This window comes from Periplaneta americana, chromosome 12 (genome assembly GCF_040183065.1).
Source record: "Periplaneta americana isolate PAMFEO1 chromosome 12, P.americana_PAMFEO1_priV1, whole genome shotgun sequence".
Taxonomy (NCBI): Eukaryota; Metazoa; Arthropoda; class Insecta; order Blattodea; family Blattidae; genus Periplaneta; species Periplaneta americana.
In genome coordinates, this window is record NC_091128.1 from 54,688,476 (window position 1) to 54,715,014 (window position 26,539).

Sequence of the window (26,539 nt, forward strand, 5' to 3'; positions counted from 1 at the left end):
TTCAACTTTATTTTTGTTAGATAGCCCATAATAACTGCTGCACTTACTATAATAAATCGTCTACCATTATTGCGAATAACCAGCAAACACGAATGTTCCCTGACCATTTGCTGATTATTTGTATGTTGCTCCAAACAGTGAAAGTTCGCTTCATCACTTGTTCATTGTTCATTCCCTATGTGTGTACGCACCTTTATTGATGTCACTAATGAGGTTCAGACCTGTCTTCTGACAGTTGATAAACAAACAAATGTAAATTAAAAAATATTGATGTTTGCATTAGGGAACGCACTCGGGACAATTCTAAAGAGGCAGAAAGCTTCCGTGAACAGTTCAATACTCACAGTGCAGAACATGTGGAAGAAATCTTGTCACCTCACTTTGGTGGCATATTGCAGTTTGTGAAGGAAGGTGAAGTGCTGGTTGACAAGGGACAAGCAGATGAACTGAAAAATCATGAAAGTGAGTATCTTTGTTGCATATCATTTAATTTTGTTACTGCCACTATAGATATTAGATACTTCCAACATGTTGTTATGGCTAGTTCTAGCGGTCATCAGTTTTGTTATGATCAGTTCTGACACCAAAATTATTGTGGCTACTTGTATAATCAGAAAGGTAATGGTCGAGCTATTATCTTAGATTGGTACTGCGTTTACAAGACAGGATCTTATAAAGTACCTGACAATGGCGCTGTTGTCAACTCTTTTGAAACTCATTCTCGGAAGTCTTATTTAATAACATGCAAAATTATGATAAACAATCATGCGAGTCATACAAACGCTTCGTAAGTTGATCTGGAGCTGTCGAGATTTCCTAGCACGAATCTGTTGACCACTGATGATGGGTCCTTCAACAAATTCCAACTTTTCTTCCTCTCAATGGATAAAATTGCTAGATTACAAAGCCTTGTGCTTGACATGGCTGTCCTGGTGTAAGTTTTTATTCGTCATGATGCAGAAAAATTCCTTTCTGCGGATGCAGTCGTGATGGGACAGATCAGTAGGCCTATAATTTGTAAAACTTGGAGTAGTTCCTGGAATGCCAAACCCATGCTTATGTTCTGTAGTTTAGAATATAGGTCACACACATGTTTTGATTTAATATTCACAGGGAACACTGTTTCTCTAGAAGTTCCTTGTTTATGTTTAACACAAAATTTGAAGATCCATACAAGTCAGCCAGTTCTGGCAGCATCTTGAAGTTCATGAAATCAGAAGACTTTGGCTCACCAACTGATACTGCTTCACAGAAAACAGAATTTTCTTCAAACCATCTTTTCATTTCTGATATGACTTTATCAAGTATATTATATAAACTTGCTGTCAGCAAAATCTTATCTTGTTGTTCTGAATTGAAGCTCTTCAGCGTAGTGTCACCATCATCAGTAACGAAATAGTCTCTTACCAGAGACTGAAGTGATCGATTTAATTTAATTACGGATGGTTTATTTAACGACGCTCACAACTGCAGAGGTTATATCAGCATCGCCGGTGTGCCAGAATTTTGTCCCGCAGGAGTTCTTTTACATGCCAGTAAATCTACTGACATGAGCCTGTGGCATTTGAGGTGATCAATGATTTATTTTTTCTTGTACAGAGACACTAATTCCGAAAACTTCTGTCATACAAACAGCACTAGAATAAAATTCTTCGAATTTTTCTTCATTTCGGAGCTTTGAAAAGTTTTCTATCATTGTCTTAATGAGGGACGAACATTTACTAATATCCATTTTTGAAGACTGAGGTGCTTCCGATAATGAATTTGCAAGAGCCAGAACATGGTCTAAATAAACCAAATAAAATAAGGTGTCAATGAACACATTTTTGACTTCTTATCTTAATTATTGCTCTGGATCCATGGTTTATTTTTGATGTTGAGTGTTTTCCGTAAAAAAAAACTAAAAATTCACTAATTTTTTGGGCCCAGGCCCACCTGGCCCACCCGTTGGCTGTGCCACTGACGACAATTTCGTTACTTTTTGCACTGTTGAGTAAGAATGCAATGATTATTTTTTGCACTAAAGTAAACAAGGTCTTATTTGCAGCTTGTTTCATGGACATTCTTTCAGGCTTGTGTTAGTTGTTCCAGATGTTGTCTTAAAATTAAGTCATAAGTGAAATGGAAATATCAGAAATAACAGAGAATATAGCTATGCAGAATGCTAGTACAAAGAAAATAAAATTTTTTGATGTACTTCTAACTAATCGAAAAGAATACAGATCATGATTCAAATAAATTACAGAAGACGCTTGTTTAAGTGTTGAGGATTGAGATGTTCTCAGAATATTTTACTTATAGAAAGGAGTAGATTAATGAGTGAATGAAGTCTAATGGCTTCCTGTGCTACATAGAATGCTCACCTGACAGGACTTATCATTGTAAATACTATGAGGTCCTACAAGAAATATTAATTGATTTTTTTAATTAGTACAGCATAAGTTTTGGGTATTTCAAAAGTGACGCATGTATTTGCGATAAATTTAGAACCAATATATCTCAACTTGAATTAGAAATAAACAATGATAAAGATGCAACTCAGATACACAATTTGAATAAGCAAAAATGACAGCGACTCAAAATGAACTACATAAGAGGAAAAGAGATACTTTGTATTAGGTAAAGTGTTCTGAATGTTTGGATATCTTTCAAGTCCAGAAAGTCTATGATTAAGGAAGCAATTTCTATGGATTACTGGAAGAATCTTTCAATTCCTAAACTTTCAACAAGTGAAGCATATTACTCCAGGCAACTATAGTCTTTTCGTGCTAAGTCCATACACTTTCTACTGGAAATCTGTATTTTGTACACATGATGAAAAGGTTTCGAACAAAGCTCATGATGAAGTATGCTTAATGTTGTGGTATTCCTGTTTTGAAATTTTGCATGACTATGCGTGAATTCAATATGTTCTGTGAATCCTGCTGATGACAGAATAACAAATTTTATTGTGATTCGATTTTTCCATTTCTTAGTGCATATAGTGAAGAAATTTTGTTTGTTGGCAACATTTCCAAAAAGAGGCCATTTGTACCTCAAGTGCAATAATAATGTAGAATTTATAAACCAGAAGATAAGATGTGAGTTTCCTGATGACTAGTGACATGAGATTGCTAATCCTAGGAAGGAACCTTGAACCATTCTTCATAGTTTACTGCAAGATAGAAGAAGTATTTTAGTCCACGCCTGTGGAGTAATGGTCAGCACGTATGTTCGCAAAATCAGGTGGCCCGGGTTCGAATCCTGGTTGGGGAAAGTTACCTGGTTGAGGTTTTTTCCGGGGTTTTCCCTCAACCCAATACAAGCAAATGCTGGGCCCTGGACTCATTTCACTGGCATTCATTCCATTCAGATGCTACATAACCTGAGATGTTGATACAGCATCGTAAAATAACTTAATAAAAAAAAAAGAAGTATTTTATGGATGGGGAGAATTTCTGAATAGCTACTGCAAAAAGAAAGCCCTTTCGCCTAGAGGTCCATTGCAATCTACAATGTAAAATAAGATACCGTACTAAAAATGTGTTCCTGATTATCATCAATCGAACGATATGAAAGCTATATAGTGAGTTTCTATTTTATTTGTCAAAATTATTTTATCTTTAATTTTATTTATCGCATTTTAATTTCAAATGCTATTAAACATCCAAATTAGTCTATAATAGTCATTTTCTAACATTATTTTAATTATATTTCAAGCCACTGAAAAGATATCAGAAGAAGAACAATGTGAAAGAGTTGAAAATTTCAACTGCTTTATATGATGACATATTTCAAATCCCGCACTGTGACATCTTGGTCTCAGACGTTCTGCCTAAGACTCGCATTACAGAATGCGTGCTGGTTTGAGTCCTCATGGGGAAAGAAATTTTCTCATGAAATTTCGGCCAGTGTATGGGACCGGTGCCCACCCAGCATCATGATGCACTTGGGGAGCTACGATAGGTAGCGAAATTTGGTTGCGAAAGCCAGCTATAATGGCTGGGGGATCATCGTGCTAACCACACGGTACCTCCATTCTGATTGGATTATCGTCCACCTCTGTTTCGGCATGTGGACGTGAGGCCAGCAACTGGCTGGTCGGTCTGGGCCCTTCATGAGCTGTAGCGCCAAGGATTATTAGATTTGAAAACAGCAACATTCAATGACTTTCAAATAAAGAAGCAGTTCTGCAGTCCTGCAGTACAAGACCAATGAAAGGAAAACGAGAATTATATTTTGAAATTATATATAAAACGATCAAAAGCAAATTAAATGTCTGAGGTAGAAGTGGTGTTTCACTATAATGCATGCTGTATCCCATGTATCTCGAAGTTTCCTATTTGGACCTTGATCGTTCTTATTTTGGAAGTTTACACATTGTTTGTTTATATTGCATTTTCCATTGTTGCCAAGCAGATTTAGAATAAAATGGTATTGTATAATTAATAAGAAACAATCGTTGTTTACATTCCACCACGTCAATTTCTATTAAATACACATATAACTAAGTACTAAAACTTTAAAATTCGTTTTTCTCGAAACTTTCTAAAATAGACCTTGATCGTTATTCCTGTGTACCCTTCAAATGTTAACAGAAAATGAGAGAATTGAAATTCCGATGATAGGATTTGGTGACAGAAAGCATAGACCTATACAACAAGAGTTATGCCACCTATTTCTGAATTCTCTCATTTTTCCTGATGAGTGATGACTGGAACTTGAGAGCTCAAAATTTAGTAAACATAGCCAATCCTAATGACTGTATATTTTGCAAAATGTTCTGAAAGGTTAAAAGTTTATACCTTCTTTCCAGAAAAAGCATTGGCACTTGTTCAGTCTTTCTCTGTGGGATGGAAACGATCTTTGGAGGAGTTGAATCGAAAGATCCTGTCTTCATTTCCCAATTTGATGACTGGTTCCTCACTTCTGCAGTTGGCTCTCACCCAGTTGGTACAGCACTACCACCGTTTCCAAAAATTAACACCAAATGCTCGTGCGCAGCTGACCAATATTCATCACATCAAGGTGGAGCTAAAGAAATACAAGACAAATTTCTGAAGATATATTATGGCCTGCTGTGATAGGTAAATAAGGGAATAGTTTGATGAAGAGCTTAATATATTTAAGTTAGGAATATTTGACTTTTTTAAATTAATATATTCAAATATTTGTTAGATCTGAATGGTGGGAGAATTGTGTATATATAGTCACTGTTTAATTAATCATTTATGAACAATTAATGTGTTGATATAATTTTTGTTTTAGTGTTTGAATGCTAGATACCCATTCGCAGTAATGTGGTTCAGGTGTTATTTATGAATTATTTACAAAAATGTGAATAAGATTTAAAATTGGAATCATATCATAGTTGAGCATTGTTCTCAAATCACGTGCGACAATCATACTGCTTTTGTGGTGCTTCAGTTTGTGGAAGTTGTACCATTTAGTTGTACCAGTTGAACATGAGAGAGACAACAAGACATTAAAAATTTTGCCTTATTTCATACGAAAAACTAATCGCAAGATCTGTGCTAAAATGCTTAAGCAGTTAAAACATGAATGGGTGGGAGGGGAGAACAGAGAATATTTTTTTAACAAGATAGAACAAACACGACAGCCTCCTCCTGCAGAGCGAACATTGGCATATATCGAACTTCGTTGTACTTGACAAACTTGAACCAAACATAGCACCTGTAATACACAATGCTAATACCAACTGTATTAAATGAATGTATTGTCTTTAGAGACAATTAATATTAGGTACCCTCCACAAAATTGGCTTCATTTATACACCGATGGATCCTTGATCTCCAGGGAACAAGGTGCAGGTGCAGGTGTTACATGCTGTCTCTTCTCACTTTATAGATCTCTTGGGTATGGAACAACAAGTTTTGATGGAGAAATCACTGCAATAAGTGAAATCTCAGGAATCTTCTCTGCCACATCAATAAATTTAAAAATGCAGTTATATTGTCAGACTCCAAAGCAGCTATTCTGTCAATAGTCTCTAGACACATATCTTCCTCTCAAATACTGATGTTACAACTGTGCTCGATTTAATAAGTATCAAGGATAAAGTGTGTATAAAGTATGTAAATCTATAACATGAGACCTCTTGTATTCCCATCTTTCCGCTGAAAGCCATTACAAGGACTTTCATTGCCCCTTAAAAGCATGTCGTTGACAACTGAACTTAACCCAGATGTTCCTGAATCATTTTTTTTTTTTTTTTTTTTTTTTTTTTCCGAAATTTCGAAAGACAGTGTGTATATTGTTCCTAGTGAACCTTAGTAATGGACAAGTATGTGTTTTAAGTAATAACCTTCCTAGATTTTGCAGAAAAGTGCGTCCTTCTGGAAGGACGTCAGGATAATATGACTACAATTTAATAAGAAATGTGAAGAACGATTTTTCGTAATAGACAATCGAATTTCAGCAGTGAGTACCAGAAGATTATACTCATGGTCCTCTGAAAACATAAGAAATACTAAATATGACATTTAAGGGCCTAATCATGTTAAAACTATGGATATCATTGCGCACAATTAGATTTAGTGGTGTTTATTTAGGAATGACAAAATGTTGGAATACCACAAAACAATTGAGAGCATGCAGTCATAAACAAATATCACAAAGTATAGCATGAATTAGCTGTGGATATCCAGTCACTCATGCTTATCACTAATCCAGTAACTATGTTTTTTTACTAATCCAGTAAATAATGTTCTTTCACCAATCATTCCACTTGGTGTGAAAAGACACAAAACAGCTGACATGGAGGGGCAGATCACACTTGAGGCACATTGTGGTTGCTTTTTTCTGGCATATTCTGCATTTCAGTTGCTTCTTCTTATGCGTATGTTTGTCCACTGGCAGATCAGAAACGTAGTGGTCCCGTCCATCATACCGGGATTCAATTTTCGATACCTTAGAAGGCCTACCTTTGCTGGTGATAACCTGTTTGTTTGATTCCAGAATAGCTGTAACAACTCATCTGCGAAAAGACAGATGATCTATATTCTTTTCATTACGCCTGTACAAAAGCCAGGTGTTCTGTTCAGCGACATCTATGAGATGAGCAATGATTGGGAAGTACCATTTCTTCCCTCTGATGGACGTCCGATAGAGAGACACGTTCTGGTCCCCGCGATCAATGCCTCCCATATGACTGTTGTATGACTCAAAAAGACGAGGTTGAGGCACAGCTATCCTTCGTTTCTTTTCTCTTGAAAAGCTCCCAACTTGCTTCAGAGGAAAAACCTCATCATAATTTGTTGCTATTGTGACAACACTGTTATCATTCCACTTGACAATAGTGATACCTAAAAGAAAAGGATACAAAGGAATATATATTTTAGTATATACAGTAGATTATTATCTAAAACGAACATTTTATGTGCTCTTATATGCTTACCTGAAGTTTTATCTGACCAGGCCTCGTGTGTCCCTCGTTTTTCCTTTTTTATCTTATCAGCAGGGGACAGGGTGCAGCTTTTAGCAATATGATTTTGTTGCATTGTTCCCGTCGCTCCATTACCTCTTTTCTTTAGATCAATCAGAAGTTGGACATTTGTGAATAAATTGTCGAAGAAAAAGCGGTATGGCACATTATCACGCAGCTGATCGGCATAGCTTATCACCACTCCGTATCCCAGACCTTTGTCTTCATACTTCTGACTGCAGGTGCCAGCTCCCTGGTAGGGTTCCAGCCACATAAAATATCCATTACTGGTGCCACCACACCAGAACTTGAAGCCATACCATATTGGCTTTCCTGAAATATAAACAAATGAATTAGGAGATCCATATTTATTTTTATACTGTGATATAATGGAAGTGGAGATAAACGTACCTTTAATAAATTGTTTACACCCATGCCTTCCGAAGTATGAGACCATAGATTCATCAATGGAATGATGGCGTTCATGAGGTCCAAAATGTTGGAAACGTTCATTGAGCATGCTTAGTAACATGCGAATTTTTGCAAAACGATCTGATTTCTCTAGGTCATCGTTATCACTAGACATCGGATTTTTAGGCACTAAAATTGCAGTTTTAGGCGCCTAAAATAAGCTCAAAATTTGTAAAATTAGGCTCTATTTTAATGAAAATAGGCATTTTAGGCACATCAAGGTATCATACTTATTTCTTTCACTGAAATTTTTAGTTATACACTAAAATACGCACAAAATAGTATGTTTAAACATTAAAAAAGAATACTATATTATATTTATAAACAGAGCTGCACAAATTTAATATATTGAAATTAATGAAATAATGATTATTGATATCAAGATTACTCATTTTAAGTTATTGAAATTCAGTTCCATGCTCAGACTTTATTATAATTATCTGCACAGTACACCACCAGAATTTTTTCTAAATTCTCCACAGTTAACCTTTGCCTTTTGTCACTGAGAATCATTTTGAAAACAGAAAAAACTTCTTTCAACCGAAACTGATGTGAGAGGCGCAAATTTTAAATTAGGTACAATAGAAACATCAATACTTACTGGAACATTTACACTTTCTCCCGATATTACTCTTGATACTTTTTCTAACAATGAAAATCCTACATTCTTATTTAATACGTTGTCCCACTTATTTTTAACTTTTTTCCCAGTTTCGCCCAAAGCAGAATGTATGTTCACTTGAGCTTCCTTTACTATTGCTATTTGGCTATAAAGAGATTGTTTTTCACGTTCTAATTGTTCAATGCTTGCAGATATGAAAGAAAAGTTTGATGTTATGTAGGCAATATCGTTTTTCACTCGTGAGTCATTCAGACAATCTTTCACTGCTTTCACACACGCTGCACTATCAGTTTCAGGTAATTTATCAATAACTGTGACCACTTCTTTAAAATACTTAGAATAATACACCACTGACTGAATCCAGGTTCCCCATCGTGTAACAACCGGCTGAGGTGGGAGTGGGATATCTGGAAAGTTCTCTCTGAATATTGAAATCCTGGATGGGGCTTTACAAAAACATTTTTTTGTGTTAGAAATAAACGAATTGACAAGAAGAAATTCATTCCGGATTGTTTCAGAAACCCTGTGAAGGCCATGTGCTAGACAGGTTACATGCGTGAGGTTAGGATAAAATGTTTTAAGAAGTGGAGCTGCAGCAACCATGTATGAGGCATCATCAGTACAAAACAACAGAACTTTAGAATCGTCTATATTACCTGAGTATAAAGACTGTAGGCCTTTATTTACAAAATAAGCAATGGCTTGGCTATTCACTTTCGAAAGTTCCTTAACACATACGAGGTGTGGAATCGAAGGTCCATCAGGACTAAGTTTTCCTACTACCATATTTGCTATATACCTATTCATAGGATCTGAGGTTTCATCCACAGAGACCCATATGTAAGAATCACCTATATCCTCCCGAATGGAAGCTAAAGTTTCATTGTATATTCTGTCTAAGTAATTTTTTCTTAGGGTCGACTCAGATGGGATATTTTGTTTGCAGTATTTTTGTAAAAACTGTCTTAAAACCGGATTTTCAATTGCATTCCAGGGAATCTTAGCAGCAACAAACGCTCTGGTTAAATCAGCATAGAAATTGCTGCTGAGATTGGATGAAGTAGGCTGTGTTAGTAAAGTTTGTTGCAGTTGATTTTTCTGCTGAGCTTTAGCCTTATGAGCCGCTCCTTGCACATGCTGCTTTAGGTGGCACTTCTTTTCTTGCGAAATCTAAAAATGTAAAGTAAACTGAATTAAAATAAAATCCTAATTGTTGTATTGCCGTATTTCTATCACAAAGTGGGTTCGAACAATCAAAATTTTAATGACCTGCAAATACTTTAACTATCGGAATTTAAAAGGTTAAAGTGTAGTGGTCTTAAAAAGAATTACACCTCAGGATAGCTCAGTCAATGTATAAATATTATAGTCCTACTCATTAAAATTAATATAATTTATATATTTCAACTATTGTTACATACCTGTTTGCTACAAATCTTGCAGAATATTATTTTTCCATCATAAGTGAATTCTGGATATTCTGTTAGCCATTGCCGGATCAACGTAGATTTTGCACTTATATTTTTCGGCATTATCGCGTTAAACTTCACAGGAAAACGTCCTACCGCTCAAAACTTCTCAACACAAATAAGGTGAGGGAAAGAGCAACTGTTAACGAGCATTCAAATGAACCGTTGTTATTGAGATTCAATTGGACAAAAATACAAAGTTCCACTTATTGTTGCATTTCCTGGTAGTGGAGGGCCATTCTTTTAAATATTTTGTAACGGTTTACCCTACTAATTCGCAGTTTTACGACTTTTCATAAATATTTCAAAAACACTCTTTCTCCAAAAATTGTGATTTTATGACACTCTGAAGGGCAGTACAGCTAATCGGTTTGAGACCGAAAACAGTCATTTTTATAGTATAGTATATCTCTGAATCGGTAGCAGCACATGTTGTGATTGTTGCCTGCTTCAAAACTAAGGTTGGTTCTTTGTCGGCATTTATGCCTCCAAACATGTTAAATTCGGTGAAATCTATTGCGAGTGTCGTGAGATTCAAAACATTTTGTTTCCTTTATCAATGGTTTCATGTGTGAAGCAAACTTTCCACTTTTCAAATGCCTTAAATTTCGCAGTGAATGCATGTATACATTATAAAAAGTAAGAGTAAAATGCGAAACTTTACAGTGAGTTAGGCATTTTTAGGCGAATATTAACAAATTAGGCTCTAATAACCGTTTTAGGGCATTTTAGGGCACTATAAAACTCTTTGAATACCTTTCAATTTCCATGAAACACAAATATTAATAATTATTTTTACTTTTCTCCTAAAGAAACAAAATAGGCATTTGCCCTAGAATCCGATGTCTGGTTATCACACACATGCAAGTTCATCATGATGAAGTCTAATCTGTCTCTCGATATTGCATTTGACACAAGTTCATTGTGACTGTCTTGTTCCCCTTGCCAGTACATTCTTCTTCTGGGAACTACTACATAACCACTAAGCAGGAGTACAGCTAGAAACACCATCATTTCATTTTCAGAGCAGTCTCCTACTCTGTTCTTCTTTGCTGCATACTGATTGGTATAAGTCACCATCATGTTCAGAATTTCTTCATCGAAAAATTGTGTGAAGTATTCTAACGGACTTCTACCGGGTTTGAGTGGTACTTCGTACATCAGAGGCCATTCCATGCTTGGAAGAGTTGAGTCTTCATTTTCAGTTTCCTCTGTAGTTTCTCTCTCGGCAGCCTGTGTCCCAGTAATACCTTCCTTGTTTGTCTGCAGAGTTGGAGGGGCCATTGTAGAACTGGTGCTTGGGAGTGTTGAGCCTGCTTTTACAGGTTCCCCTTTATCTTTTTTCTTGGTAGCCTTAGTCCCAGTAATGTCTTCCTTGTTTGTCTCCAGGGCTGTAGAGGGCGTTGTAGATCTTGTTCTTCTACACTTACTAGATAGCGGAGATGGACCAGGTAATGGTTCAGACGGCAATCCTGTGTCATATGATGATTTCTCACATACATTGTTGATAGCCATGTCATTTACAAACACATCGGAACTCAGCTGACTTGCAGGCAAATTATCTATACATGGGTTGTCTTCTGCATCCGAATCCTCATCAGTCAAATCATCATTTGCATTTAGAGATGGCAAAAGTGCGACATCTACACCACTGTTTGGAATAGTTTCACTACTTTCCATGATTTCCGATAGTTCATGCAGTGTAATTTTTCTCCTGGAAACACGAAGAAAATACCATATTATCCTGACATCCTTCCAGAAGGACGTTAAAAAATATAACGTTATTACTAGTTATGAATGTAAGTTCATGCAAATTTAACATAAGTTTATTGAAAGCCCTAACCTTTGAGATATTGCACCATAAATTTAAAAAAAATAATCCGTAAATTACGGTAAATATAATTACCCATTTATAACGAGGTCAGTCAAATCATCCATCGCTGCTGAAGTCCAACATTCAGGTCTAAATTTCTCGCTCACAACTGGCGGTTAACTTGCAGCTGCTGTGTAGTCGTCAACAATGGACATTCAAACGGCGCGTGACTAACAATAGTAACATTTCGAACCTAAGATTAATTATTACGTCATTATTTCTTAGGCCATGCATTCCGTCCTTCTGGAAGGACGTCAGGGACATCTGGGTTAAATTAATGAACTTCTGATTCACTACCTGGCGTGTTAAATACAAGACCACGGAGGAAATTTCTAAAGTTCAAGTATTGTTCACTTGATTTACAAAAATATTTTGTGGTATGGATTATCCGATGTTTTTGATTAACCGTTCATTCCATCCCTTTTATTACCACGGATAATAGAGGTTCTACTGTATATTAATATCTATTATTATTTCGAACTAGTTTATTTTATTATTGTCGCATATGTTTTATAATACAACATATTATATATAAAATGCTGATTCCTCTGTAGTTGTTATATTTATTTCTGTGTCTTTTTTTCAATTAGGTATATGACCGAATTTTAAGATGTGTTTAATAGATTTAATGTGCGGTAGGCTTACTTTAATTAGTTGCAAGCATATTTAATTAGATCATTATTAATATTATCGGCACCAGAGAAGTCTTATAAAGTATAAACTATATGACGGATTTTGTTCATATTCAGTATTCACAAATCTTAGAATGATGCACGTGAATTACAATCATTTTAGCAAAGAAATTAATAGATATTTATTTGAAAAAAAAAAAAAAAAGCAGTCAACACGAAATTGACTCCATTTTTATTTTCTTCTTGCATGATATGAAATAAATTAAATAGTTGCCATGTTTGCCCCCAGACGTTTTCTGAATGAAATATTGGCTTTGAATAGACTAGTTTTACACACAACAGCACTCATGGGCATTCTCATTGACAGCAGTAGGAAATGACTTGCATTATCAAAGGAAAGGGATCTGTACCCCATTTCTAGTAGTCAACAAGTCACAGGTATTGATGTACATTTCAAAATTATGCACTTCTCAGAGGTTACAATCACAGTTCAATGATGGTGGTGTCCACTTCAGTTACGGAGACCATGTAGTTTCCTATAACATGGTCGAAATTCTCCTATCTGAGGAGATTGTAACCCTCCAAGTCTGTGAAGATGCCTGATAATGAGCGAAAAAGGGGTGTTGGCACTTCTACAATTTTCTGAGCAGACTTCTGGACATATCTTTTAGTTTGCTGTTCTACTGCAGTACAGTCTCAACTGTGTTTCCAGTTTCACCTTGCATCCGTAAATCTTGACGATTCTTCCCAGTTCTTTTTATTTTTGTTGAAGTTATTGCATCCTTAGCTTATTAACCCATGTTGGCCTTCACTTTCACGCCTTCTGTCAAAAATTATTAGTCATTTTTAAGATCAGTAAAATATATTTAGTAACAATTTGTATCACCATGGTAGATGCCCTTGATTTGGGACAATGCTCAGCTATTATCTGCGTGTGTGTGTTTGTGTGTGTGTGCGATTGTGCATGCATTTCAAAATTTTAACAGAGCTGCTGCTGTTTCAACAAAGCTAAAATGCAGTACTTAAGGAGTTAGGTACAGCTTACAGGAGTAAAAATGTTTGGAAATATTAATTTTTTTCCTCCATTACTGTATCTTGTGCAATAATGAAAATTGGTATATGTAAAACACTGTCCATCTGCTATATTGAAAAAAAAATATATTTTTACGATTTAAAAAAAAATATTATTTTTTTCTTCAAAATTCAAAATGGTGGCAGTTCACTGTACAGTGATGAAGCATTTCCCTCATAACTCATAAACTTGTTAACTTTTTCATGTTCTCCAGGGGCGAAGCTGAAGGGTAATCTGTGAGCCTTAGAATACCCATTGGATTTTCAAGAAATAAGCGCATTTACATTTTCCTGTTTTCATTGGTATAGGTAAATGAAATCTCTCTAGTATTAAGCTCTCTAGTTATGGAAGGATTGACGCCAGCTCCTCGGCGCGGAACAAGCGCATAACAACATTGTGGCTACTCACTGTGAGTGAATGAAACTGTTTCAAATCAGGCTCTCTGCAGCAGATAGAGAAAGCATATGCGCATGCGCCAACTGGAGTGTTGCATATGTCACTAATGCTAGACAGCTTTGTGAAGAGCCTAGACTCTGAACATGTTGCCAGCCTGGATGGCTCAAGCTTGGTCCGAAAGGTTGTGGATTCGAGTCCCGCCTTGGGCATGGGTGTTGTGTACGTACTAGTTTAAGAAAGCTGAAAAACAGAAAAAGGTAATAGAAAGGATCACGAAAAAAAAAACGTGTCATTCAGCGTTACCAACCTCAATACTAGCGAGTCTGCTACAAATGTACCGAAATTTAGCTAAAAATACCAAAATGAAGCCAAACACATTCAGAAACAGAATCCATGACCTATGCTATAGTTACAATGTTGGAAGGCGGATGTGTTGGATATCTCATTAATTTAGGGCCAATTCATTTTTGTTGCATAGACGACTCCCAATAAAGACACTGTCAGGTGTTGGCGAATTCACGAATCCAGGATTGACTGTTAAACAATGGGCGCAATTCACATAACAGGAAAAGAAAACTGAAAATTATAAAGTTTTCCTTGCCATAAATAATGGTCGCAGTGTCCGGAATTCAGTTCTACCTTAAATTTTCTATTATGTTTTCGTATTTTTTTTTTTTAAGAAGCCAGAAACTTATGGGTATTAGAGTGTGAGAAAATAACATTTGATAGAAGAACGTGTTTACACATAAAATTGAGTATTCACAAGTGGTCATTCGATCGAATCTCATTTGGCTACACTTTGCCATTCGGCTACGATCATTCTGCTAAAAGCTACGTATAGCCCAATTCGGCCATGGTTGGCAATGCTGCAATCTGTCAGTATGTGAGAAATTATGGTATTAAAAAAAAGTATCACAGATCTTTTTGGCCCCTGAAATGTTAAATGTTAAGCAAAGAAGCGAGTCACTATCCTACTTGTATATCTCCCAACCAGCTGCAGCCCCCTACAGATATCATCCTGCTAAACGCCATGACAGTTGAAGTACACTCAGAACTCGTGTAAATAGACCTATAATGCCGATAAGTTAAGAAAACCAAATCTAATAAAACGTTACAGACTGTGCATTTATTGTTATTGTTAGAAAATTTTGCCACTACACCATCACTACTGCTTTCATTGTAATTTGTTATTACTATGATCTCCACCCTATCTATCCTCTTATCATTGTGACTTCTATGTATATAGTTATCTTCCCCGTAGAAAATTAAACTATGGTTTATTTAACGACACTCGCAACTGCGGAAAATATTGTTTACATTGACCACTTATACATAATGTTGCAAATAAAGTGTACATCAAATATCAGCATTTGCAATCATGAAGTAAAACTTGCTGTATGTAACAAATGTAAAATCTTTTAGAAATCAGGAAACTGTTGAGGAGTGTATCAAAGATGCCAAGGCACTCAGGCAGGATCAGGATAATTTATGACACTACAAGTCCTAGCTTTTGAAATAATTGATACCATAGTGATACGGATGGAATCGAGATTTGAAGATCTTAAAAACTTTAATTTTGTTGAATTACTCGATGAAAAACAGTTCCCTGATTATAGATCAGTGTTTCCGTCACTTAAGTTGAGTACATTGGTAAAAAGTACCCATACGTTGACAGTGAACAGCTTCAAAATGAACGAACGTTTATTCTGACCAAACAAAGCATTTGCCTGCAGGTTTGTTTCTGAAATATTTTTTTAACAATGGCCTAGAAAAAATCTTTCAAGAAACAGTGCTGCTCATAAGACTGATTCTCACCTTCCCTGTATCTGCTGCGTCGAGTGAACGAAGTATGAGTGCATTGAAGAGAGTTAAGACATTTTTAAGGAACTCCATGTCAGATTCTAGACTGAGCAATTTGAGTACTCTGGCTATTGAGAAGGGTTTGTTGAACAGTCTTTCCAGGGACGACATCTTCAAAGAACGCATCATTGACATCTTTGCAGAGCGAAAAACACGCCGACTGGAATTTATCTATAAAAAATGTAAATATTTTTTTTAAATCGTAAAAGTATTTTTTTCATATAGCAGAAGAACAGTGCTTTACATATACTAATTTTCATTATTGTACAAGATAGAGTAATGGAGGAAAAACATGTGAATATTTCCAAAATTTTATTGCTGTAAGCTGTACCTAACCCCTCAACCAAAGAAGTGAGCTGGAAGTATCCCTCAGTGCACAGATGCATAATATTAATAAAGAATGACTGGTAGAATGCTACTGTAATTAGGTAAACATTCCAGTTTAAGTAATTTTATATGCAGTGTAAAAATGAAATATGAACATGAACAAACGAATAAAGAAACTTCAATAAGAAGTAGTTTACATTTTCTTCTAAGTTTTCATGTAAAATTTCACCCTCGGGTCTAGGAGAGATGGCAGTGCACAATTTCTGATCACTAAATTGTGCACCAATATACCTGGGTTAAATCCCAAATCTCTCCGCAGTGCATATGTCACTGTTGATTGTAATTTGTCTATAGGATGGGGATGTTAAGACTGGCGGTCCCCTTGGTGCTATTCGATAGGAGTGGGCTATGTGCTGGTACCGGGTTTCCCCTTCTCCTTTCCTCACAATTATCATCATCATCATCACCACCCATACCCTACATTACACTTACACATACACTCACCGTAGTACACAACATAACTCTTCACAGATACACATCATGCACAATGTGGCCCGCCGAAGTGGTGTGCAACTTGAAAATGGTCACAGTCCTGCCATCTATCCGCAATATGCGGAATGCGAATCACGCAAGTGAAGTGGGTAGGCATTAGATACAGTGGGGTGCGGTGCTATTTCTCGATGGGGAACAGGTCAGAAACAACACTAATAATAATAATAATAATAATCTGTTAATGCATATAGAGTGTTAGTTGGGAGGCCAGAGGGAAAAAGGCCTTTGGGGAGGCCGAGACGTATAGGAAGGATAATATCAAAATGGATTTGAGGAAGGTGGGATATGATGGTAGAGAATGGATTAATCTTGCACAGTATAGGGACCGATGGCGGCTTTTGTGAGGGCGGCAATGAACCTGCGGGTTCCTTAAAAGCCATTTGTAAGTACAATAATAATAATAATAATAATAATAATAATAATAATAATAATTTAGCAACATTACCAATTCTTTTTTTTTACTTCATTTACAACTTAATCAAAAAAAGAATATGTTAATGTGAAACAAATTAATGATATTATATTATTATTATTATTATTATTATTATTATTATTATTATTATTATTATTATTATTATTATTCCTAAATATATAATACAGTTAACTAAAAATAAATAAACCTCAATTAAACCTACAATTTACTGCTTGACGAGCACCCAGTTAACCATTTCACAGAATTATAGTAACTACTTTGAAAATGTCTTGTATAAGATTTTGTTTTAGTTTTAAGTTATGTAAGGAGAGGAGTAGGTTTGCCATTCAAAATAACCGCGCTTTTCTCAGCAACATTGATCGAACTAAACGCTCTCAACTTCAGCTGATCGGTAACACTACACTCACTGTCTTGGCTCGCTCAGCCTCGTTGAAGTTGGAACAGGCAGGAGTCACCTGTTCCATTGCCATTATTTCGTCAGATTTAACTCAGGCTGTGAATGCGTAAATCGTACGGATTTTTTAAGAACTATTGTATAATTTCACACACAATATTATGTCACACGAAAATCTCTTCGAACTTAATTGTTTTCCAAATTATCACTATATAAATAAACTAGCTTGATGAAACAGTATATTCCACACTTCTCAATACTCTGCGAGGGAAGAGGTAACTCTACAGCTTCCAGCGATACTCGGGTAAGTTCGTGTCCGCTCAAGCCTGCTTCGAAGAAAACATTCTTGAGACTCCCACTCACATCATCACGCACAGCAGACGAGAAGGGCTCGAGTCGTTTTCACTTCACTGCAATAAACCTGCTGACGATAGCTCTTTTCGCTTTTCGAAAACTGCAAGTAGCCTATCCTTTAGAATGAAGTATATCTCACAATCTCAGTTAAGGGGGCAGTGAGGAAGGGAACAGTCTGTTCCCTCTGTTCCATGGAGGAACCGCCACTGATTAGATACACATACATTTTCTGAAAATGTTGTATACATTGTGTGTACGTGTGTGTCTAATGCCTACCCTCTTCACTTAACGTGATTCGGGTTCCACATACTGCGGATAGATGGCAGGACTGTGACCTATTTTTTTTCAAGTTGCACACCACTTCTGCAGACCACGTTATGCATGATGTGTGTCTGTGAAGAGTTATGTCGTGTTTTTAGGTGTGTGCGTGCGTGCGTGTGCGTGTGCGTGCGTGCGTGTCCTACTTCTGTCGAATAACACCAAGGGGGCCTCCAGGCTTAACATCCCAATCCGATGGATGAATCACTATCAACAGTGACATAATGCCATCTCTTCATATGCACTGCAGAGAGATTTGGGATTTAACCCAGGCATATTGGCGCTCAATGTAGTGGTTAGTACACAGTATATTTTATTGTAACAGAGGGTTGGTTTTGTGTAGAATAAAAAATCATTTCAGTACGGAATATAATGTCTAGTAGTTCAGTTGGGAATGGCTACAGACTCAATTGGGTCGTGAGTGGTGATGGGATTTTGCTTGTTGCCAAAACTTTCAGAATGGCCCCAAGATGTACTCAACCTCCTATCAAACTGAGTAACAGATCCTTCCTGGGGATAAAAGGCGGTTGGAGCGTGGTGCCAACCACACAACTTCGTTATAGTGCCTAGGTCATGAAGGCATGGAGCTTTAGGTCTATGCCCCCTCTAAGCTATTATCTTTTATATAAAGAAATGAATTGTTTATTTGAATATCCTGGTACACTATCTATTCACATAGAAGTAATAACTTGGACAAATTTTAATTGATTTTATCCATTACTCATATCTAACCTGGTCTTTATTTCACCGTCCTTAGCAACCTAAACAATTACTTCATTCACAGCAGTGAATTAAAAGTTTTTAAATCACTCTCTCCTTTACAACATTAGCACAGCAATAAAATCCATACATTCATTCATTTATAGACATCTCTGTAATTTTAAAATGGAGCTTTAACAAATTTTCAAGTTGGTACGTTCACAGATTCTCCCTACAACAAATAAATGCACTACAAGTGATAAACAAGCACAAGGACGTGAATATCAGTTGGCAGGATGTCGATAAATAAACTGGGGTGAAGTTAACTTCTTCACAAACAACACATTACAAAGAAAAAGGCTACAATTTAAAATTAAACTTAGACACTAGTAACCTGTGGTCTTCAGGTTAAGGGGAATATGTCAAAATTTGGCCAAAATGAGTTATATATACTGTTATAATCCTGAAAGCGCGTTCTTTAGTTGGGTAAAGGGAAACAAGAGATATCTCTATTAGAAATTGTTAAATCCACGTGTGTAAAAGGACACAGAACTTTAATGTAATAATTTGGTTTGGGAAAAAGGAAATATGTAAACTTATTTCCTTAAGTACCGGTACAGTTTGGTGGAATTAAATATAGAACTTATTTCCCTCTTCTCATTCTGCAATTTGAAAATTTGTATAATTTCTAAATTAGAGCTCATAAGTATGTTGTGTTGGCACTTCCTAAATAGTAGTAACATTTTTGTGAGTTGTGAATTAAGATTTCGCAAAGGACTTGTAATGTCACAGTACTCTGTTCTATGCATCTTGCCAATTCTTCATCAAGAGGTAAGTGATAGTATACCTATTGTAAACAATATTGAACTGAAATAAATGAGAAAATATAGATTTTAAAATCAGATCAAGCTCGGACAGAAAAAAGAAAGAAAATAAGTGGAATGTCCATCGATCATCCACATGATTGGATGCAACTTGTCAGAGGAACAGGGAGAAAGAAACCAATTAAAGTGATAAAAATGAAGCAAATTTTTACCAGTGTTCTGATTTCTTCAAAGATGCCTTGCAAATGAAGAAGAAGAAGAATGATAACGCGAAAAGTTTATGTGGAAAAATGTGAAATGACTCCGATTTACCTCAAGAAAATGGGATTATGATGTTAGAGAGTCTTTGGACGCAGCAGCACCTTTCAAAATCATGACTCTTGGACAAAGAGCACAGGCAAGAAATTTATTTAATTCAATTGTATTCAGAACCATTAGCTGTTTTTTGCAGCTAGAATGACAAGTTGTTTCAAAGCCAATTATCAGAGAAGATGATAGGAAATCCCAACCTGAGACACCCTAAGATAAGCTGTCTAAGCACTCTAGTGCTGCTTCGCCGTGAGAAGCTGCATGTATGCATACATATTTCTACTGAGTGTTAATGTACGTTGTACGAATCTATTTGGCTAAAGTAAAGACACATTGACATACGTCATCACATGATCAAGTCTTGTTTGTAACTCTTAAGACAGTTGTCCTTTCAAAGTGTCCATTTGCACATTATTGCCAGAAAGATTTCTGAGACCTTTTATTAGAGCAAGACTGGCTTAATGTCATCTTTGCCGGTTTCGTAACACTGTCATCAATTTGCGTGTGTTCGTTCAAAGCTAAGTGTTGTGTCACCCTGAGTTAGATAGTCAGTAGTCAGTCAGTAGTTGAACCATTGCTAGCAAGACATCATGAAGTCGACAAGAAGGCTTTATCCCTCTGCGAGGAAGAAATTTAGACTTTGCATCTGATGGCACCATGGCATCAGAAGAGGAAGACCCATCATCAATACGTAGAGGCAACAAGCCAACAATATTGTAACTGTATGTATCCTTTAAGGTTCTTCCAATTTACAGTCTTAATAAACCTTGTTGTGTTGTGAACTAGACTTCAGTTACTAGAAGTGCAAATTTCTAATAATTTACGAATACCCACAAGTTATTTCCAAGTAGGAATCCTGTATGAAGTTCCTTGTAGTCCTACTGTTCTACAATAGTGGTGTCAGAATCCTGATAGTGTAACATAGTAGAATAATAAGGAGGTGATGAACGTAAATAATTCTCAACTCGAACCCATCTGCCATCCTTGTGGAATAATAGACAAAGAGAGCACGACAAATTTGGTTTTCAGAAGTGGGATATAACCTGCTTTTTTCTTGGAGATAAGTACATGATTTTTCCGAGGTCCTCAGAAGCACAGGAGTTATTCGTAAGTTATAAAGATTCTATACATTTAAAGTAAGGTAATGAAAATATTTTTAATTTAATAAGGAATAGGAAGAGTTGGATGTCTCTCAACGAAAAGTTTAGTTTTCTAGACATGTGGGGTTTCTCGATATTTCGGTTCAATTTATCCATGCTAGTATACTATATCACGCATTTGGTTTAAGCTCAGACAAACGATAGATCTTAAGGTACATGTTGGAGCGACAATAAATTATAAATGAAGCAGTGATGCTATATCAGAGAGAATTGAACCATGCATTGTCATTGAGGTGTGCATACTGGAGTAATGATAAAAGCAAAGATAGGATGATAAAAGCGACGAAAAAGAAAAATTCCATTTTCTTTGCCCTTATCATTCATAATAGGATCTCTAACACACACGCGTGCGCGCACACACACACACTCACACTCACACTCACACATACCGAGATTCTATATATAAACAAGCAAACCTCCGGAAGTTGCAGAGGGTACAAAGGCTTATAATTAATATAAAGATGGCTAAGGCCTATAGAACTATCTCTTTGAAGCCTCCTATGTGATGGTTGGTGTGCCACTGATAGGAGTGAATGGTAATAGAAGAAAAAGTGCAGCTCTACAAAGAAAAATACCACATAGAGAGAAGATCTGATTATGATCTCCCACTACTTGTTGATTGGCCACACCCAACACAACGGACGAAAATATATGAAATAAATGGCTCAACATCATACCAGGTAGATATCTTCAGGGACGGCAGCAAAATCGAAGACAAAGTTGTGCAGGAGTAACAATATGTGTAAATAGAACTCTGACAAAGAAATTTAAGTAAAGACTATATCAAAATTGCTCAAACAATCAAGCCGAGGCTATAGCCATTTTGAAGTCCCTGGAACAACTACAATCTCTCCTCAACTGTACTAACAACAACAAAAGAGCAGCCATTCACACTGATAGCAAAGTGATGCCTCACTGAAAAACATAGTTATACATAGCCCAATAATAGAAGTAATTTGAAAGAAGATTCGCCAACTTAGGATCTCAACTGGACAATTCACTTTGGATGGGTAAAGGCACATATTGGTATAGAAGGCAATGAATTGACAGACAGACTTGCCAAAGAAGCAGCCAAAAATAGTGAACTAGCTATAATCTATAACAGGAAACCTGTAACATCAGTTGTCACTGACCTGGGGAAAAAATGTCTTGAAAAGTGGCAGAGTCAATGGAAAAACACAGAAAGGTGCAACATGCAAATTATTCTTTCCAACAACAGAACAACGATTAACTCAAAATCTCCATATCACCAGAGTTCACAGCACTTGTTACAGAGCACGGGAAAACAAGCTTACCTTCATAGGTTTAAACTAGATTAGAAGTTGTGTAATAACCATAATTGATTTTTATCGTCTATTTATTATGGAAATTTATGGTGATATGGTGTGAATGTTAAATATTTGATGGTACCACTGAGCAGATTCAGATTTTTAAATACTGTTCAATTTATACCTCCGTGTATTTCTAAAAACAAAATTCAAAGTGGAGTTGTTTGCTCTAGCCTGCCCTCACAATTATACATAACTACAGATGTGGACAAATTATTAGACTAAATACAATTATTTGCACACTTTGGTCTATTTATTTTTAAAATGGAATACATAATTCATGATCTGTGATAAAAAAATATTAATATTTTGTATGGATTTCTGTTGCCTTTGTGAGAATTTCAAGTCTCTTTCGAATAGTGTGTATAATATTTCTGCAAGATTTCTGAATTTAAGTATCACAGTAGCAAATAGGTACCGGTATCGTATTATTATTCTATGAGCCCAACTTGAGTGGTAATATTGAATTTTTTTAATCTCTTCTTGACACAAAGTCGGACATTATCTAGTAAGATTACTGTTGATAAAAATCAAGTAGCCTAACAATAATGTAATACATAACTGCTTCATAAAATGTACGTTATATCAATTTCGTCAGAAAACTTAAAAATACGTTTTAAATATGAAATATGAAAATGACAATATTTAAATTTCCTTGCAATCGGTTGACTACATTTTAAAATAAGATCGAAAGTTCTCAACCAAAGTACTATCAATTTTCTTATCTACAGCGACTACTACAGCACAGTCTAGTATAGCTTCGTGACTGTATATACTAGACTGTGGCTACAGCTTCTACTCACTAACGCTTGATCCATTTTTTCATTCTCTATGGAATTCGCTTTCATTGCTCAACACATAACAATGCAGTCTTCAACAATGCAGATGACATATTGAACCGCCATCATGATTTTTGATTTCAATTAAAGCAAGCAAAGATAGCGTTTTATGAAGAGTATGTGTATTGAGGAGCTCGGTTCGATACCCATGGGACAACCAGGATGAACCTCTTCCCACTGAGGTGAGCTTTTTAAGTTATTTTATGATTCTTGCTTGAAAACTGCAACAATAAGTAGGGAATAAAAAAAATTACGTTTTGTAGCGTCATTGGCGATTCTAGGGATAAATGTGTATATTGTGGGCTGATAATTACGCCTCAATTGGACAGACACATTTAAAAACACTACCGAACGTGTGAAGCAATTAAAAAATTACTGTGGACAATGAAGTTTTGTGGTTTTGATACATTAAACTTTTTTATGACTATCCTTCCTTACCAATAAATACAACAGAAATAGTATAATGCAGCACTTCTGAAAGTTTGGAATTCTGTGAATCATAAATTGTACTTCAATGGTATTTTAAATTTGGAGAATACTGAAAAGTATGTACAAAAGTCACGAAAATACGAATCAATAAAAATTTGAAACATCACCAATAATAATTATTATGATATAATCGTAATATTACAAAATAAATATTAATTATTATATTTCATTATTATTAATACTATTAAAGATCTTAAAAAAATATATATAACATTTATCAGTTTCATATCTGGATTCTGTGCGTACTTGTCTATGAAAACAAATTACATTATTACTACTACTACTGCTGCTGCTGCTATACATTTATTGAAGTGGGTTTAACTGTAGAATTGAAACTATGTTAATAATGCACATATATTGTCAAAAACTTGCATTTTCAATTTAGTGTAGGCTACGTGTATATCTTAATATTTACATAAAATACAGAAAATAATAATTCTAACAATAATGAAACTTGAAAATCCTCTCATACCATACATGAGACTGTTATCAGATTTGCGTTGCGTTAATTCATGATCAAATGCAAGTGACAAATGTATTAATATTACAAATGAATGGCACACTTTAGAAAGGAACTAAGTCAAAATTTGCTAGTTTTCGGGAGAGCAAAGAAACTTATTTTCATGAATAGGCTAAATACGAGTGTACCAGTCCCGTACTATAGGCCTAAATATCAACTTGATGTTAGAGATACAGAGAAAGGTTCTAAGTTCCTTTCTTTGCAAATCAATATTTGGACCATGCTAGAACAAACTTTATAAAGTAATTACATAATAAAAATATAATCATTTGGTCCAGGCAGCATCGGTTTTTTTACAAGAATAAATCCTTCAACATGTTTCTGAATTGAATTTGTATCTAAATAATAAAATAAGGTAATTTTATTCAATGGAGCATATTCCTTTAACATGTTTCTAAATCAAACTTGGATACTATCCTTAATAAATCACTCCAAACCAATTTCAATAGCGTGGATTGTGTAACCTATTAAGATAATTTTTTGTGTTGAACCAATTACGCATAATAATAATAATAATAATAATAATAATAATAATAATAATAATAATAATAATAAAATAGACCTGGGTAGCGCAGTCAGTATAGCGCTGGCCTTCTGTGCTCGAGGTTGCGGGTTCGATTCTGGTCCAGGTCGATGGCATTTAAGTGTGCTTAAATGCGACATGCTCATGTCAGGTTTACTGGCATGTAAAAGAACTCCTGTAGGACAAAATTCCAGCACACCAGCGATGCTGATATAACCTCGGCATTTGCGAGCGTCGTTAAATAAACCATAATTTAATAATAATAATAATAATAATAATAATAATAATAATAATAATTTATTTTATTTATTTATTTATTTCAAATATTAATGTGCAAAACAACAGCACAAGGCCAATTACAGTTTAGCACAAAATAAAAAACAAAACAGAACAAATGATTATGAGAATGAATGACAGAAAATGGCAGTGAGTTCAAATACAATCAATATAATGGTCAACATTAACCATTCACCAAATGCAACAAAATAAATGGCAATATCTAACAAATAATAAAAGATATTAAATAACAAGTAAGGAATATCATGCATAAGTAAAATCAAATCAGATCTTGCAAATTGGCACTTTTAATACATCTGGCTATTGGAGAAAGGGATTTAAATAATTTAGTGAAGAAAATTCTTTGACCACGAAAACCTTTCATGGGAATTCTAAGGTAGGTGTTATGTATAAAAGAATCACAATCAATGACACCATTAATAGCATTATTAAAAAAAGTGTAATCAATATCCTGACGTCTCGAATACAGACTGGTACAGTTAAAATATTTACTAGATAGTTCATAATTTAAAGAAGAGGAGTTGGGTACGAATCTGAACGCACAAAGAGAAATGAATTTTCTTTGGATATTTTCTAGTTTAGCTGAATCAGTAGACGTAATAGAGTTCCACGCAACAGATGCATATTCTAATTTAGACCTTACTAAAGCATAATATAATGTAAGTAGTGTATCAGGAGAGGAAAAGGAATAAGTAATAGACCTAATGAGACCAAGCATTCTTAGTGAATGATTAAATAAGTGATCAACATGGTCATGAAAGTACAATTTAGAATCAAGATATATATATATTAATAATAATAATAATAATAATAATAATAATAATAATGGACTAAGTCTTCAGAATTCCAAGTTTGTAGAACTGCAATGGAAAAAGTTTGAGAAACACTAGCATAATGTATTACATTAGGTTTATAGTTATTATTAAGGTACTCCGGCCCATTATATAATGCCATTGCTCCAGACAGCTGAAAATGGTGAAATTTTCAATTTATTTTATTTTATTTTATGGATTCATGTTCTTAAAACTTCTCTTTTGAATGGTATATGCTGTATGTGTGTTTTCCCATTCTAAATAGTTTTAATAATCGTTTAAACAAAACATTACATGGACGTGCCTGCCTGGTTTTTGACATTTCACAGATTTGAACTGTTACATATTTGAATAGCCCGCTTATGCAAGGATTTCTTTAGAATTTTTATAGTAATAACGTAGAATGCGCACAAATGTGCAGATTGTATAGTTATTGTGTGGTTATTCTTTGCTGTAGTCTTTCAGAGACCTTCACTAATGATAGCAGCTACAATGTTTCTCGCACAGATTACACACACACTGTTCTGTTGGCTCTTGGAATCT

General features: G+C 35.3%; 1 long non-coding RNA gene across 1 annotated transcript in view; it reads left to right on the top strand.

Moving 5' to 3' along the window:
* The window catches only part of LOC138710445 (uncharacterized), a 98,359-nt gene that overhangs the window by 44,637 nt on the left and 27,183 nt on the right, over nucleotides 1-26,539 (top strand). The window contains exons 4-5 of the long non-coding RNA XR_011335241.1: nucleotides 284-462; nucleotides 4,796-5,810. This is a non-coding gene — a long non-coding RNA (uncharacterized lncRNA). The remainder of the gene's footprint in view (nucleotides 1-283; nucleotides 463-4,795; nucleotides 5,811-26,539) is intronic.